The following is a 15,038-nucleotide window of genomic DNA, read 5'->3' on the forward strand; positions in this document are numbered from 1 at the left end:
GTTTCTTCACTTATTTGGAAAATATTTTTTAAATATTTTAAACTTATATTCCTGCAAAATAGTGTTCTGCAATCATACTAACCCTGCAGTAACGCAGCTGAGGCATTCCCAGAAATTCTAAAGGTAGCAGAATGATGAGCCTATGGTATGACAGGTCAGTTTCTTTTTGTTTTTTTTGCTTTGTTTTGTTTTGTTTTGTTTTGTTTTTTGGCCAGTCATGTTTGGTCCTATCATAGGTCTTTTGGCTGTCCAGACTTAGATATTCATGAAATTTCATGTATTTTTTCCATATTTTTCAAGTGCTGGAATCTTTCAAAGTGGGAAGAAAAGAATAGCAGAACAATGTGGTACTGCCAGATGACTTCCTCAGACCTTACTTGAAGCTTATGGAAAGCACCCTTTTTTTCTTTACATATGCCAGAGATTCTCAAAAGCTCTCCCTGAATATTTTTGGCAGTATATTTAATAATTTTCTCAATCAAAATGAGTCTCCGTACCAAAGTATAGGACATCCTATCACTATCACTAATATATTTACTGGTTAATCGGTTGTGTGTCGGTCCATGGATTGATTGCTCAGCAGTCTTGGAAGACTTGTTATTAACATTAGATGAACTGCGCATCCCACACTCATACTGTCTGCTTGGGAGTTCAGTCTAGAAGATGTACTTATTTGTTGCTTTTGAAATTGTTTCTGTCCTGAAGATGCATTAAAGTTCTTTAAAGGGAGAGAATAGTGAGATACAAAAGAAAATTATAATACTGAGGAATATTTTTTAGCTTTTTCTTCTTTAGTTTCATGTCCTTCCCTGTCCCACCCGGTCCTTCATTCGTTCAGTCCCAAAGGAACACACAGAGGTCTACATTAATTATAAACTGGTTGGCCAGATAGCTCAAGCTTTTCTTATTAACTAATTCTTACATCTTATATTAGCCCATTAATCTTATCTGTGTTAGCCACATGGCTCGGTACCTTATTGGGCAAGGCAGTCACATCTTGCTTCTTCTGCATCTGGGTGATGGCTGCTCTGAAACTTTTCTCTTCCCAGAATTCTCATTGCCCCACCTCTACTTCCTGTCTGATCACCCCGCCTATACTTCCTGCATGGCTACTGGCCAACCAGCGTTTATTTAAAATGCAAGTGACAGGGTACAGACCATTGTCCCACAGCATCCCTGGGGAATCAAATTTCTAATATTCAAAAGAACTAAATTAGTAAAATTATTTAAGGCTTTTAAACACTTTAATTTTTAGATTTTTTTATTTTTGAAAACTTTATACTTGTTATATTCTTATTAGAAGACATTAATTTACAGTGTTATATGGCTGGGAAACTTGAGTCACGAAAGCTAATTACCTAAAATTTCACAATGCATAGGACAGTCTTTTACTTTTAGTCATGATATATATTTTTGGTTTCAGTAATATATCATAGTCTATGCATAGTGTTTTATATCTATAATCTCAACCCTCAGGAAGCTGAGGCAAGAGTTGAGTTCAAGGCCAGAGTGGGTACATAGTGTAACCCTGTCTCATACACACACACACACACACACACACAGCACCTCACAACTTACCTCAAAACAAGTAGAAATGAATAAATTCCGTACCAAGTAGAGCACTATTGCGGGAATAGAGAACGGCAGAGTGGTGCCAGCGCAGTGATGCCCACCTTTAATCCCAGCACTCAGGAGGCAGAGGCAGGAGAGGTTAAACTGAGGCTAGCCTGGTCTATACAGTGAGTTCCAGACCAGCCAGAGCTACACAGTGAGATTCCATTAGAAAACAACAACAAAGGACAAACTGGAGATGGCCAAACGGCTTTGCTAGAGAAGTCTTCCTAATGAGGGTTGAATATCAAGAAGACTTTTAAATTAAAAGTCTGATGTGGATGGCCAGAAAACCAGGAAGGAAGTTTAGATTCAAGAAATGCTTATTGTAAGTCAAAGCTGCCTGGGGAACCCTGTGAGTTTGCTAGTGGACTCTGATGCTTTAAAGTAAAGATTGCACACTTGCTTTTCCGACTTTCAGACTTCAGTCCTCTTCTTGCTAATTAGCTGCTTAAGAGTGAAGAGTGCTGTTTGGGTATTTATTTATACCAGGTACATAACGGAATGAACAACTTTAGTGTCTCTGCTTAAAACAGACGGAAACATAAAGGAACGGTAGCCCTTGGCTTATAGTATTGCAAAAGGAATCTAATGACCTCAGAGTAAAATCAAATTTTGGAGCTGGTAATTTTCGTAGCTCAGTACTAGAGCATCTGTCTGCCCAGGTGAGAGGTTCTAGTTTAGGTTGTCTGCAGTCTTCCTGATTCAGCCTCTCAAGTACTAGGATCAGTCTGTGTTTAAAATGACACACACATACATACACACGCTCATGCATGTCTACATGCTTGGGATCAGGACCTTTGTTCATTCTAGAGGAATGTTCTATCATTGAGCTACTCAGCAACCCTAAAAAAAGTTTCACCACAAATTGTAAATAAATGTATATCTTATATTTCAATATGAAACTTCTCTCAAAATCAAATTATAAGTTTATGCAGGATTATGGGGGTAAGCTTCACTGAGCAGAATAAACTCTTGGTCTAAAATATCCATAACTTTCTCTTTTGCTGAAGTAGGGGTTTCAGGCAGCTATTTAGACTTCTAATAGTTTTATCAGTGGATGTGCCCCTTACTGCTGATGGGGAAAGTTTGTGTTTATGAGATTTACCAATTTAAAAGAGGAAATTATTTGTCTGTAATAATGTTAAGATTGCCTTAGGGGTTGGGTGTGGTGGCACCCACCTTTAATTCCAGCACTCAGGAGGCAGAAGCTAGAGGATCTCTGTGGATTTCAGGTCAGTCTGATCTATATAGTGAGTTCCAAGACAGCTAAGGCTAAGTAGAGAAACCCTGTCACAAAAACAAACAAACAAGATTGCCTTAAGGAATTGGCAAGAGAGCTCAGCAGGTAGAGGTGCCTGCTGTACAAGCCTGGAGACCTGGGTTCAATTCCAGAAACCTTTGTGAAAGAAGAAAGAATGGCACTGACCCCACAGAGTTTCCCCTGACCTCCATGTGTGCACTGCTGGGGCATACACACATGCATGCACACATGCAATCATAAATAATTTTTAATTTAAAAATAGACATAAATTTAAAGACTAATTTGGGTCCATCTTGGCAGTAAGGAACTTCAAGGAAATACATTACTTGGGTTTCACATGATGCTCAGCAGTTAAGGGACTTTATTTTGAGAGTTCTCTTCATGCTGAAACTTGAAGCATTCCAGAGGTAAAATGTGTATGGGTGTGTGTGACCAGTGAGAAAGAAGGCACTTGAGAAGTTAAGACACATGCAGGAGCATGCTGGCCCTTGTTCTCCTCTGTTCAATGTGCTCTTGTCCTCATTTCTTTCTGAAGCCAGAATTCAATCTTTTTCTCCCAATAGCAGCCTCATTACAACTAAATGTTAATCCTCAATGTTGTTAGACTCCTATCCAGAGTACAGCCACAGCTGCTCTTGGCGGGCAAATGCATTGCTGTTTTTCCCTCAGTCACAGTGGGTAGAAAAATGTTCTCTGGCTGGAGTGTGGATGAAGGCACTTCACTAATCTTATACATAATTCATCCTCTGTTGCTGGGGTACTCAAAGTTGAAACTCTGCCCTCTGATAAAATTCAGCTGGATTTTTTATTTACTTGACTCTGATCCCTTTGGGGGTTTCGCCTTTACTGGGAGACCAGAGACTTTAATTTAGCTAAACCCTGCTTGTGAAGACTATTCTTATTCATTTGCTCTTGGTCTATTTTAGCTATTGTAATACCACCTTTTAAAAACAAAACAAAAACTACACTGGAACATGCAGTTCAGAGAGTCCTGGATACCCTGAAAAAAAGCTTTCAGTATCAGCTTGTTGAATGGAAGAACTCCAAAAGGCTTATCTTAATTTGTTTTCAAAGTTTAGACTTTTAAAAGAGCCTCAGCATTAAAAAGAATATGCTAACTATTAAGCACACTATAAATCTTTGAGTTTCAAATTCATTGCATTAAAGTATTACTACTAATGGATTTGTTTGTTCATTTTTGTTTGGTGTTTTTGTGCATGCTTATGTGTGCAGTGTGAGTGCCTATCGTGTGCATGTGAAGCCAGCTGTCAACATTTGTTCTTCCTTTGTCACTCTTCACCTTGGTTAGACAGCATCTCTCACTGAACCTGGAACACACTGATTGGCTGAACTCCTCTGTCTCTGCCCTCCCAGGTCTGGGATTATAGGCACACAGTGCTGTGCCTGGCTTTTTATGTAGGTGCTAGGAATTAGAACTCAGGGCTTCTTGTTTATGCTACAAGCACTTTATGAGCTGAGTCATTCCCCCCAGCCCTTGTTAATTCTATGCAATAAAAATATTTATTGGTTTCCTTTATTAAGTATAAGATACAATTCTTATTCACAAATAGCTCATAGTCTTGAAGTGGAGGGTTGAGCAGGACATGAAGATGTGTAAGTATGGGGTAGGAACTGTTACCACAGTGAAGACTCTTCCCTCCCTCCTTCCTTCTTTCCTTTTTCCTTCCTTCTTTTTTTCCTCCCTTCCTCCCTTCCTCCCTTCCTCCCTTCCTCCCTTCCTTCATTTTTTGAGACAGGTCTCTCTTTGTAACAGTCCTGGCTATCCTGGAACTTGCTCTGTAGACCTGACTGGCTTCAAACTCACAGAGATCCGCCTGCCTCTGCCCCGAGTGTGAGGTTAAAGGTGTGCGCCACCACCACCCAGCTCATCCTTTCATTTTAATTTATTTTAGGTGACAAGTTATTTCAGTCGCCTCCAAAATAACTACAGAGGTCAGTCTAGACCCACGGAGGGCCCACCTTTCTTTATACATCTGGCTAGAGTCCTTAAATCCAGCAAGATACAGAAAGAAGTATCTTTATTCTCTTTCAAAGATGTAACATGGAATATTTTCATCATTATACCTCGCTGCCTAAGTTCATAGCTTTATAAGGTAATATTTAGTATAATCTCTGTATAAATAGTTTAGGAAGTAACATAAAATGAAGAGCTCCTCAATGACACATTTAAGAAAAGTCTCACCACCTAGTCCCATAGTAACTGCCATAAAGCTCCTATCCCATATTTTTCCTCTTTCATATTATCTCATTCCTAATAGTGACAGGTTCCTAGTGGCTGAAGGACATCCCAGGTGAAAGTGAAATACTGTCGTTTCATGGGAGCAGACTAGAATACGGAGTTAGAAGCAGTGCCTTGGTTTCTGTGTGTGTGAGGAAAAGGACTGGAGACAATGCCCTACATCTCCCAGAGCTCACACGCTCACCGCATAGCTGTCTAACCCTGCAGCACTAGCCATAGGCACATTTTAAAAACCAAACAGAAGGACACTGGGATACAGCAGTAAGTTCCTATTGTGCTCTCTTCCAAGCTGAGTGTTGTTCAACTCTGAATCCTTCGCAAGTCTGTCTTTCTGGGAGGGACCTCCAAGTTGTTTGCTTTACAAGTAAGTAAAAATAGTTCTTTCGAGGCAGGGTTTCTCTGTAGTTTTGGAGCCTGTCCTGGAACTTGCTCTGCAGACCAGGTTGGCTTCTAACTCACAGAGATCACCTGCCTCTGCCTCCCGAGTGCTGGAATTAAAGGCTTGCGCCACCACCGCCCAGCGGAAATAGTTTGTTTTTAATTTTTATTTATTTGTATTTTATATACATTGGTATTTTACCTGCATGTGTGTCTGTATGAGGATGCCAGATTTCCCTGGAACTGGAGTACAACTGTGAGCTGCCTGTGGGTGCTGGGAATTGAACACAGGTCCTCTGGAAGAGCAGCCAGTGCTCTTAACTGCTGAACCATCATCTCTCCAGCTCCAAATATTATCTTTACTGTGTTGCCGCAGTCAACTAACATGCACTAACTGGATCCCTGAGGTTATGATCCCTTAGGGCATTCATGTTTTGAAACAGGGTCTCACTGTGTAGGCCAGGCTGACCTCAAATCCCAGTCCTTCTTGCCTCAGCCTACTGAGTACTAGAATTACGTATACATATCAAACTCGACACAGAGCCTGTGCCTACTGAGTTTATACAAGTCAGCTATCAGTGAAAAAGGAAACTGGCTAAATGATGTTTGTGGAGTAGAAGAGCAGGCCTGAAAACTGTGCTAGAGTGTTGAAGACTAAGCTAATTAATTCAGGGCTGGAGCAGATAAAAGGGTATCGGATCATGCGAGTCATGACTTGAAGGCAGCAGATGGAGGCTTTGGAATTCCCTGGTGACTGTTACTTCTCTGGCAATCTCTCTAAGCTTGCCAGACCTACTGAAGTAAGCAGAAGTGGTCCCTCTCTGCATAGGTTAACAGAATGTCCATTTCCAGATAGAAAGTTCGATGCATAATGGCAGCTTCTAATGCAGAGTCTACTTGGTGACTGGGTGGGAAGAAGGCACACCCATCTGGCTGGGCGGTAGGGAGCCCATTCCCAACCATCATTCACCTGCATTCCTATGACACTACTGACTGTCTGCTAACATTTGGTCTCTAGGAAGACTTAACTCCAGCCCTTTGAACTCTGTGAAGCTACTCCCCACTCTCACAGCATTGGAACAAAGATAAGGAACATGGTTATTTAGCCTTTTCCCTGAACTTTTATCTTCTGGATGGCATTAAGAGTAACCATATCTCTGTTTCAGCCTCAAATTCCATATCGAATTTTTTAAAATTGCTTTTTGAGCGATAACTTTTCCCATGTTGCTTAACCAGTCATGCAAGTTGAGGCTTCTGTCACTAGGCCTATTTTATAATAGCTGCCCTGGGAGAAGAGATGAAAAACAAGACAGTTAGATATCTTATGAGTATTGCAATCCCCTCCATTCAGAAATGTAAATAAAATAACCAGCACAAGCGATCAGCTTATGTCAGATTCCATGGGTTTACATTACATGGAGAAATTATAGTGCAACCTGAAACATGCTGCTTAATGAATTCATAGTGGTGTCACAATTGAATGTAAACCCCTGAGCTTTCCTTTTGTGAAGGGTTTCAGAAATCACCTTTAATAAAGTGCCTAGGAGAGGAGGGATAACAGCTGAGATGACACTAACCAACGCTATCACTAGAGTCGCGGCCTCCCTTCCAGCACCCACTCACGCCAGCGAGGTGAAGCAGAAAGCTAAGACACTGCTTACCTTTGGGCTTATTCAAGGAGCGTTAAAATACATGTACTCAGCATCACACTGGGTCCAGCGCACAACCAGTGGTTATGCTGGCTTTGAAAGTGGCATCAGGAAAGCAAATAGAGGAGCAGGATTGTTCTTGCGCTCTTTGTCCTTGTAGGTCAAGCACGACAGAAGCCTGCTAAAAGGCAGTTTGTACCTAACCAACTGCAAGATCCTCGTGGGCTCAGAATTGTCCGCCTTTAACTGTTGGCCCAGTGCCCTGTAGTTAGAACTGTCTTCTCATTTATCAGTTAACATGTTTTGTGGTCTCTAAAGTTCTTTAGAAGTTTCCCTTTGTCCACTGTGCCCTCACATATGATAAATCTGTGGCCACAAAAATCCAGTATACCAAATGAAATATGAGAGTCAAGTTTTAAGTGACTTGAGTGAGGGGAAGAAATGTATTTTCTATTGTAAATTATTTCCTTTTCCCATTCTCATTTCTAATGCATTTGACTTGATTGATGTCAGGTTTGGGGCCTAATACTACATTAATGTATCATAGCACTGGATATTTAATATCATTTAATTAACCCAGAATTTCAAATGATAAGGATCTGCAGTTAATGCATAGAATTTTGGTGGCTTTCACAAACACCTATCTCTTTGAGTCCTTGTATCAAATGAACTCATCCCAGTGCTCTCCCAGAGATGTCCCAAGTTCACTGCCATAGCTGCTGTGCAGCTCTTATGAGACGCTGAACCTTTTGACACAATCACCTCGTAATAAAGCTCCAGTCTCAGCATTCTGATTTCTCTGTATTCCCTAATGTATATAGTATATACTAGCTTGAAATTCCTCATATATTGCTCTTACATTCTTGCTTGTAAGCTTCAGCATACATTAGTCCCTTCAATATAGAATGCCTTCCTCTGCCTTCCGTTGTTCATGCCTTATCTTATAACATTCCGGCCCTTTGGAAAACCATCTCTAATGAATTTCATTCACGTTTTCTTTCATCTAAGACTTGTTTCCCAGTCTCTTAACTGTTTCTGCATGTTGTCACCCAACAACATGATGCTCTAACAATGATGAGCATTGCCTAACCCCTTTGCCTTTTTTACTCTATGCAAACCTTTGAAGGCCCCACAGGTGGTGGGCTTTTCAATGTCCTGGTGCACATTCATTCCCTTTCCTTTTACTTTATAGATGTATCCCAGAGAAGCAGGTATCTGTTGAGGGCTCGGCCTCCATGTCAGCATGTGGGTCCTATGATCAGGAAATATTAGCCCTTTGATTTGTCCATTTTTGCATTTTTCTCAGACACCATCACGCTACACACACGAGACGAAGAGTAAACCCACAGACAGAAGTAGGGAAGGTTCCACTGAAAGCCAACTTAGAATTTTCCTTCCTTTTTACACAAGATCTATGAAGCTGCTGTTGTCAGCAGCTCGGCAGACATACCCCTGCTCTGAGTCTTTTCCAGGAGTCAGGGTTAGTTTAAGAAAAACCTCTGTAGAAGCCATGACCTCGTACTTTTATCCCCTCCATCTGGTGTGCGGCCTCATGGGGCTGTGCTGCTATGCAGGAGGTGAGCAGTGGAATTCTTCAGATGATGACTTCTGAGCCCACATGTGGAGGCAGTTGGGGGTGGAAAGCAGGAGAGCAGTGAGAGCCAAGATGGATGGACCAAAAACCAAGGTTTGCTGCAGAAGGAATCCTAACTATAGGTAGGTGTTCTTTCCTCGGCTCAAGCAGGGGCCCAGGTCAGAGAGCTGTAATGTCCCAGCCCATGATTGATGAACACTGTGTTTCTGCAGCCTCCTTTCTAACTTCCCAGTTGGGGTATACCAGTGGGGATACATAGGGTATTGGAGGGCTTACCCTATCTCTAACCGAGTATATGCCAATGTGGGACCAGGAGGGGCCAGCTGAGATAGCTACCTCTTCTCCTGTCTTCAATTAAATTGAGGCCCCCATTTTGAGTAAGGGCGGAAGGAGGAACCGAGAAAAGCATGCTTTTGGTTAAATGAAATTTGTTGACTGCTTCATCTTAGAGATTTTTCTCTGCATCATAGATATCCTTTGTCTTAGGTATATCCAGACAACAGCCCAGAAGCCACGTGTATCTGCACATAGCAATGAATAACTAAATACAGCCCAACTCAAAATTATAAGCTTACTTAAAACATAAGTTTTGTGATAATAAAAAAATACATTCTCGAGTGAAGACTTTGTATCGTATTGTCAAAGTTAGACACAGCTGGTACTGGTAGATGAAATGCCTGTCTCAGTTAGTGGTCCAGGGGTTTATACTGTTTCTTAGGTGGGCTTGGATGGGATAGTATCTTAGCTTTTCCATCAAGGAGTTAGTAGTGGTTCTTTTTTGTTTGTTTCTTGAGACAGGGTTTCTCTGTATAACCACCATGGCTGTCCTGGAACTTCCTTTGTAGACCAGGCTGGCCTCGAACTCACAGAGATCCACCCGCCTCTGCCTCCTAAGAGCTGGGATTAAAGGTATGCGCCACCGCTGCTGGGTGGTAGTGATTTTTAAAAATAATGAAGTCTCAAAGACAATTCCAATACAAGCCCAGAGTCTACTCATTTCTTCTCATGACTACTCTGACTCTGCCTATGCACTGAACACCACTGTAAAAGAACTTAGAGAAAATAAAAGAACAATTTTAATGTTAATCTGAGGGATGGAGGAGTGGGGCCTCAGAGAATGACAAGCAAAAGCTGTTGAGATACAGGGTCCTTTGTAGAGTGACTCCTGGATAGTGATGGTGACAGTGGGAACGGACGATGTCTACAAGGTTAGGGGATGTAGCCCTAGCCTCTATAAACTCTGCCCAGATACTCTGCTGGCAGTAGAGGATTCTTGTGTGGGTTGGGGCTGTTAACATCAATTTCTTTTCTGAAGTGCTGGTAAGCTGACACCCCCAGTCCCAGCATCCTCAGGCTTTGAGGAGAGTATGTAGTATTTGAAGCTAAAAACAAACAAGCAAACAAACACAAACTAGTTGTAGTGGTTGACGCCTTTAATCCTACCATTTGGGGGGTGGATCTCTGCAAGTTTTAGGCCAGCCTGGTCTACAAACCGTTCCAGGATAGCCAGGACTACAGAGAGAGACCCTGTCTCGAGAAAATAAATAAATAAATAAATAAATAAATAAATAAATAAATAAATAAATAAATAAGCTAGGTTTGTGTTCTGGCTGGATCATTCATTGAACCTCTCTGAATGACTCCATAAAATAGAATAATCCCCACCTTGCAACCCCTGGAGTGATTGTGAGATCTATACATACATGCCCAAACATTTTGTGCACAAAAGGCTTTTGTGAGCATATTGTTATTCTTGGGGAAGCCCCACCTTGGAATTTGTCAAAGGATGAGACTGCGGGCTTGGCTGCTTACAGGACAGAAGTATTGACAAAATGTTAGGAGATTTTGGGCCTTCTTTGGTTAAAGAACTCCTGTGTCCTGCTGCTCTAAGTGAACAAAGAAAAGGTACTTCAGCGTCAGGAGCAAAGCGGAGAATGTCCATCTTGCATTTTTAAATCCTGGATGACCACAGCATCCTATGTAAACAGCCACAGTGATGCTCAGAGGTAATCCAGGCTATACATGGAAGTGGGGAAAGTAGTTTTCAGACCCCTCTATCCCTTTTCACTTTGGGGTTAGGTTCAGGTCTACTACCTGTGAAACCTGTCAATCATCCAAAAAGAAAACTAACTCTGAGAAAGCTTAGTTCAGTCTGCAACCATGACATATTTACTCCAGTAAACCCTCTGCTCCTGCTCTTCAGACACCTACCTCTCTTACAGAGATCATTCCTGGAACCAGAGGTATCCTGTTTTCTAGCCCGGTAAGTTTAAAACAACAACGGATCATAAACACCAAGCTCAGTGTCTATGTATGACTTCAGAGCGGTCACAAGAGACTGGATAGTCGGGACACAGAGGATGCACTCCTCCCAGTCCTCCGTGCAAACCTGGTTTGAGAAGTTGCACAGGCTCAGCCACTCTGCTTGGGTGGTAATTCTCCACCCTTGATCTCTTTTTCTCCATGCCCTTTCCGTGTCCTTCCTCCACCACCTCCCAGGAGAGTACCAATTCCCAAAACAAACATTGCATTGCATGTTGATAATGTAGTTTTGAAACATTCCTTGCTTGTAGCTGACCCTGTTGTTGGTATGATTTGGGGGGATCTGGATGCTGGTTTTTAATTGTTGGCGAGGTGAGACTATGATAATCCCCACACAGCCTGAGGAAAGCTGTGTGAACTCGTTTTGCGTGCACCTTCTGCATGTGCGTATGTATGTGTGTGTGTGTGTCCTCATGGTTGCGCTCAGGCTGACAGGAAGGGCAAAGAGTAAAAAGGAAACGCGTCTTTCTTACTTTCCAGCATTGCTTCAAAGATGCCCAGCCCCCGCAGTACAGGCAGTTCCCAAGCGGAAGGTGGGGGCAGAGGCCTCCAGCAAGGCCATCAATAACCAGGTATGTAATGTGAGGCTCTCTGTATTTCATTTCTGCACCCAGGGCCAGCTCTGCAGGGTTGCTTACGGAGCACTCTGTGTCTGGCACCTCTCTCCACCAGACCCAGGCGCCCAGGGCCCACCGACCTGCCCAGGAATGCACTGCATTGTTCTCTGCTGCTGTAATTTGGCTGCAGGAGCTAGGCTGAATGCCTCCCAGGGATGAGAAACATACTCTCCCTGGCGGCCTCCCTTATCCCCAGCTAGCTTGGGCTTCTGCCCTATGACCACTGAGAGCATTTAAATAAAAAGTTTAGAAAGGCAGGGGTGGGGGGAAATCCTGATTATCTGTCTTCTATTAAGCCATGCAGAAACTTATGTCCTGAGTGGGGTCTAAGAATTTGGCAAGGGGCTTGGTGGTTGGCGTTCTTGATAAGGGATGTGAGAGAAAGGGGAAGAATAGTCTCCTGCAGCAAAGAGGAAGATAAACGAGGCTGAGAGTGTTGGAAAATTATATCTACAAAGCTTGCAGCAAACAGATCCTCAGGATACTGTTTTCTTCTAATCTCAAGTCCCTGATTCACATTTACATTTATTCTATATGAGAGCGTGAAGTAATGCTATGTTTTAGAGCTGAAATCAGTGTGATTTGGTTCTTTTCTCCAGTGCTTCGTTGGGGGCTGTGGAGGGCATTCTTACTTTCAGAGTTTTGTTTGTTTGTTTGAGACAGGGTCTTACTTCATTCTTAAGCTAGCATGGAGCTCACTGTGCAACACAGGCTGATCACAAAGACAGTTTTCCTGCATCAGCCTCCCAGAGTGTCAGGATTACAAGTGTGAGCTATCACACCAGCTCTTGTACTTAAAAGAAACTGGCTGCAGGCTGTGCAGCTGAGGTTCTTCAGTCATGTGCCTTCCCCACAGATCCTATTATCCCTAAAAGATAGAAACAGTATCTTCTAAGTTCACTTTATATCCAAATAGCACTTACTGAAATGCACTGTACTAAATGTTTACCAAAAGATAAAAGAAGTGAGGACCAACACGAGGGAAAGGGGGGAGAGGTTAAGACACTGCTGGTGGAGGACACACTTCTCCTCCCATGGAGAACAGGTGGGAGACACTGCTGGTGGAGGACACACTTCTCCTCCCATGGAGAACAGGTGGGAGACACTGCTGGTGGAGGACAGACTTCTCCCATGGAGAACAGGTGGGAGAGGAGCCTTTAGAATGGATGATGGTGGAGCAGTGCAGAGCTATGTGGAGCCCCAGCACCAAGAAAAGTTCTTGTTTTTTTTTTTTTGTTGTTGTTTTTTTTTTTTTTTTTTGCTTGTTCCAAATAAATCAGTTTCTGTTTGTATAGTGTAGAATCAACGCCAGTTGTCTAAAGCCAATTGGAATGCAGAGACAAGCTAAGTTCTAAGGAAAAATTAATTGCTTGGCCATCATTCCTTCTTGGGGGCCACACAGCTTCTGTAACAGGGCTCGGATAGACATCTTTTCTCTCATATAAACACCTCACTTTACAAACTTCTCACTCCCTGAACAGCCATTTTTCTCTCAACCATTTCTAAGTGGTCGTGCATCTTTATCAGCTAGAATTTGGAGCGCAGGGAGAAACATGGAGTAATATGAAATGTCACAGAGGACTACCACTTCTTTCCATAAACTAAGAACCCGAATCACAGGGTAGATGATACAGCACAAGGAGATTGAACTTAGGCTGGTTCCTGTAGAAGGCTATGCCATCACTGATGTAGTAACTTGGATGTCTTCACCCCTGCTCCCAAAGCTTCCCCCCTTTTAAGAGAAGTTCCTCTTCCCCTCCCATACCCCCTCCCTAATCCCACCACCAGCTCATCAGTTATCCAGTGGACTCTACTCTGCAAGGAAGACATTCTCTGGGCCTGACTCATTCCTTCCCATTTCTCCACAGTCTCCCCTCACCACAGACCACAAGGGCCCTGACTAGCTCATGTTTTGTGTTAATGGATGTGAAACCGGAGCAAATCCCCTCACCAAAAGAAAAACCACCCTAAACTCTCCCACACAGGTCTCAGCAGGTTACACAAATATTAGTCCTATCATCCAAATAAATCTGCCTCCGTGGCCAGAGCCACCCCCCCCTGCCCCCCACAACCTCCTGCTGCCTGGGCAGAATGAAGTTGCTCCACAAACATCTGAGAACCCGATTGGATAAAAAGGGACCGATTGGATAAAAAGGGACCGGAGGGAAAGAGCTCAAGGCTCTATATCCAGAATTCCTTGCGAAAGCTCCTTAATCTCCAGTCTGTTGTCAAGACCAGACAGCCCTAAGTGAGAAGTTCCTAGAGAAGTTAGGATGTACTTGATCATCAGTCAGAGGTTTGATGAAGTATATCTGTTGGCTGTTAAATCTCAGTATCTGAGCGAGGCATGCACCCTCATTTTACAGATAAAAAAACGGGCCCGGAGGATTGAATGAGCCTGCTGAAATTAAAAAACACAGTGAGTGCGTAAATAACTGGCATCGAACCTCGGTCCATCAGACTGCAGATTTCTGTAATATTGCTGTTTATCAGTAGGCAAGATGATCACCGTGTACTCATACAAAACTAGGCCATCAAGATTTCAAAGCCCATATCCTACTTTCTAGCTTTCCATGCCTGCTGCCTTTGAAGACTCCACTACTGCATACCCTAGTTAGGCTAGTAGCATAGAGGGAACCCTCCCCTGTTTAAATCCATCATGGATGGGCAGTAGTTATCAGTAGGACTTGGAGAATCACAAAATAAAGATTTGCTGAGTAAATGGGGGAAGGCTACTGTCTTCTAAGGTGTCTACCACTTTGGCTTCAACACCAACTTGTTCTCTACATAGCGACATGCTTTTGCTCCTGCGTCAAGGTCCTCTCCTAAAGAACTGCCGAAACGAGAGCTTGCCAGCTTCCTGGTCTACACTGATCCTCATGCAGCCCTTGAGATCAGGTTTGCTTACACTCTCCCATGAGTTGCCTGCCCTTCACTTAGTCTTTTCCAAACCTACCTAATGTCCAGAATAATTGATGGGGAGGGGAGTCCCAAGGCCTAGCCAGGCTTAATATACTATTCTCTCACAGTTCTGTTCCAGGGCTCTAATGGTCTGTTAAGACTTTGAACCACTGCAAGCTACCTCACTCTAACAAGCAGCCAGTGAGCAGGCTGCTGCTGACTGATGTAGGTGAAAAAGGAGACACAGAGAATGTGCATTTGTACAGTTATGTGATTTCTCCCCTCACAAAACCACTGGTTTATAAGCTGTCTAAGAGCATGGGATGAAGCCTTGTTCACCATGGCTGACACACCTAGCTACCTCGGGGTCTCAGCAGAATACTATAGCCTAAGATTGTCTGCACAAACGGTCTCCTGTGAAGGGACAGACAGTTTTATCTCT

The sequence above is a fragment of the Arvicola amphibius genome, chromosome 14 (assembly GCF_903992535.2).
Source record: "Arvicola amphibius chromosome 14, mArvAmp1.2, whole genome shotgun sequence".
In the NCBI taxonomy this organism is placed as follows: domain Eukaryota; kingdom Metazoa; phylum Chordata; class Mammalia; order Rodentia; family Cricetidae; genus Arvicola; species Arvicola amphibius.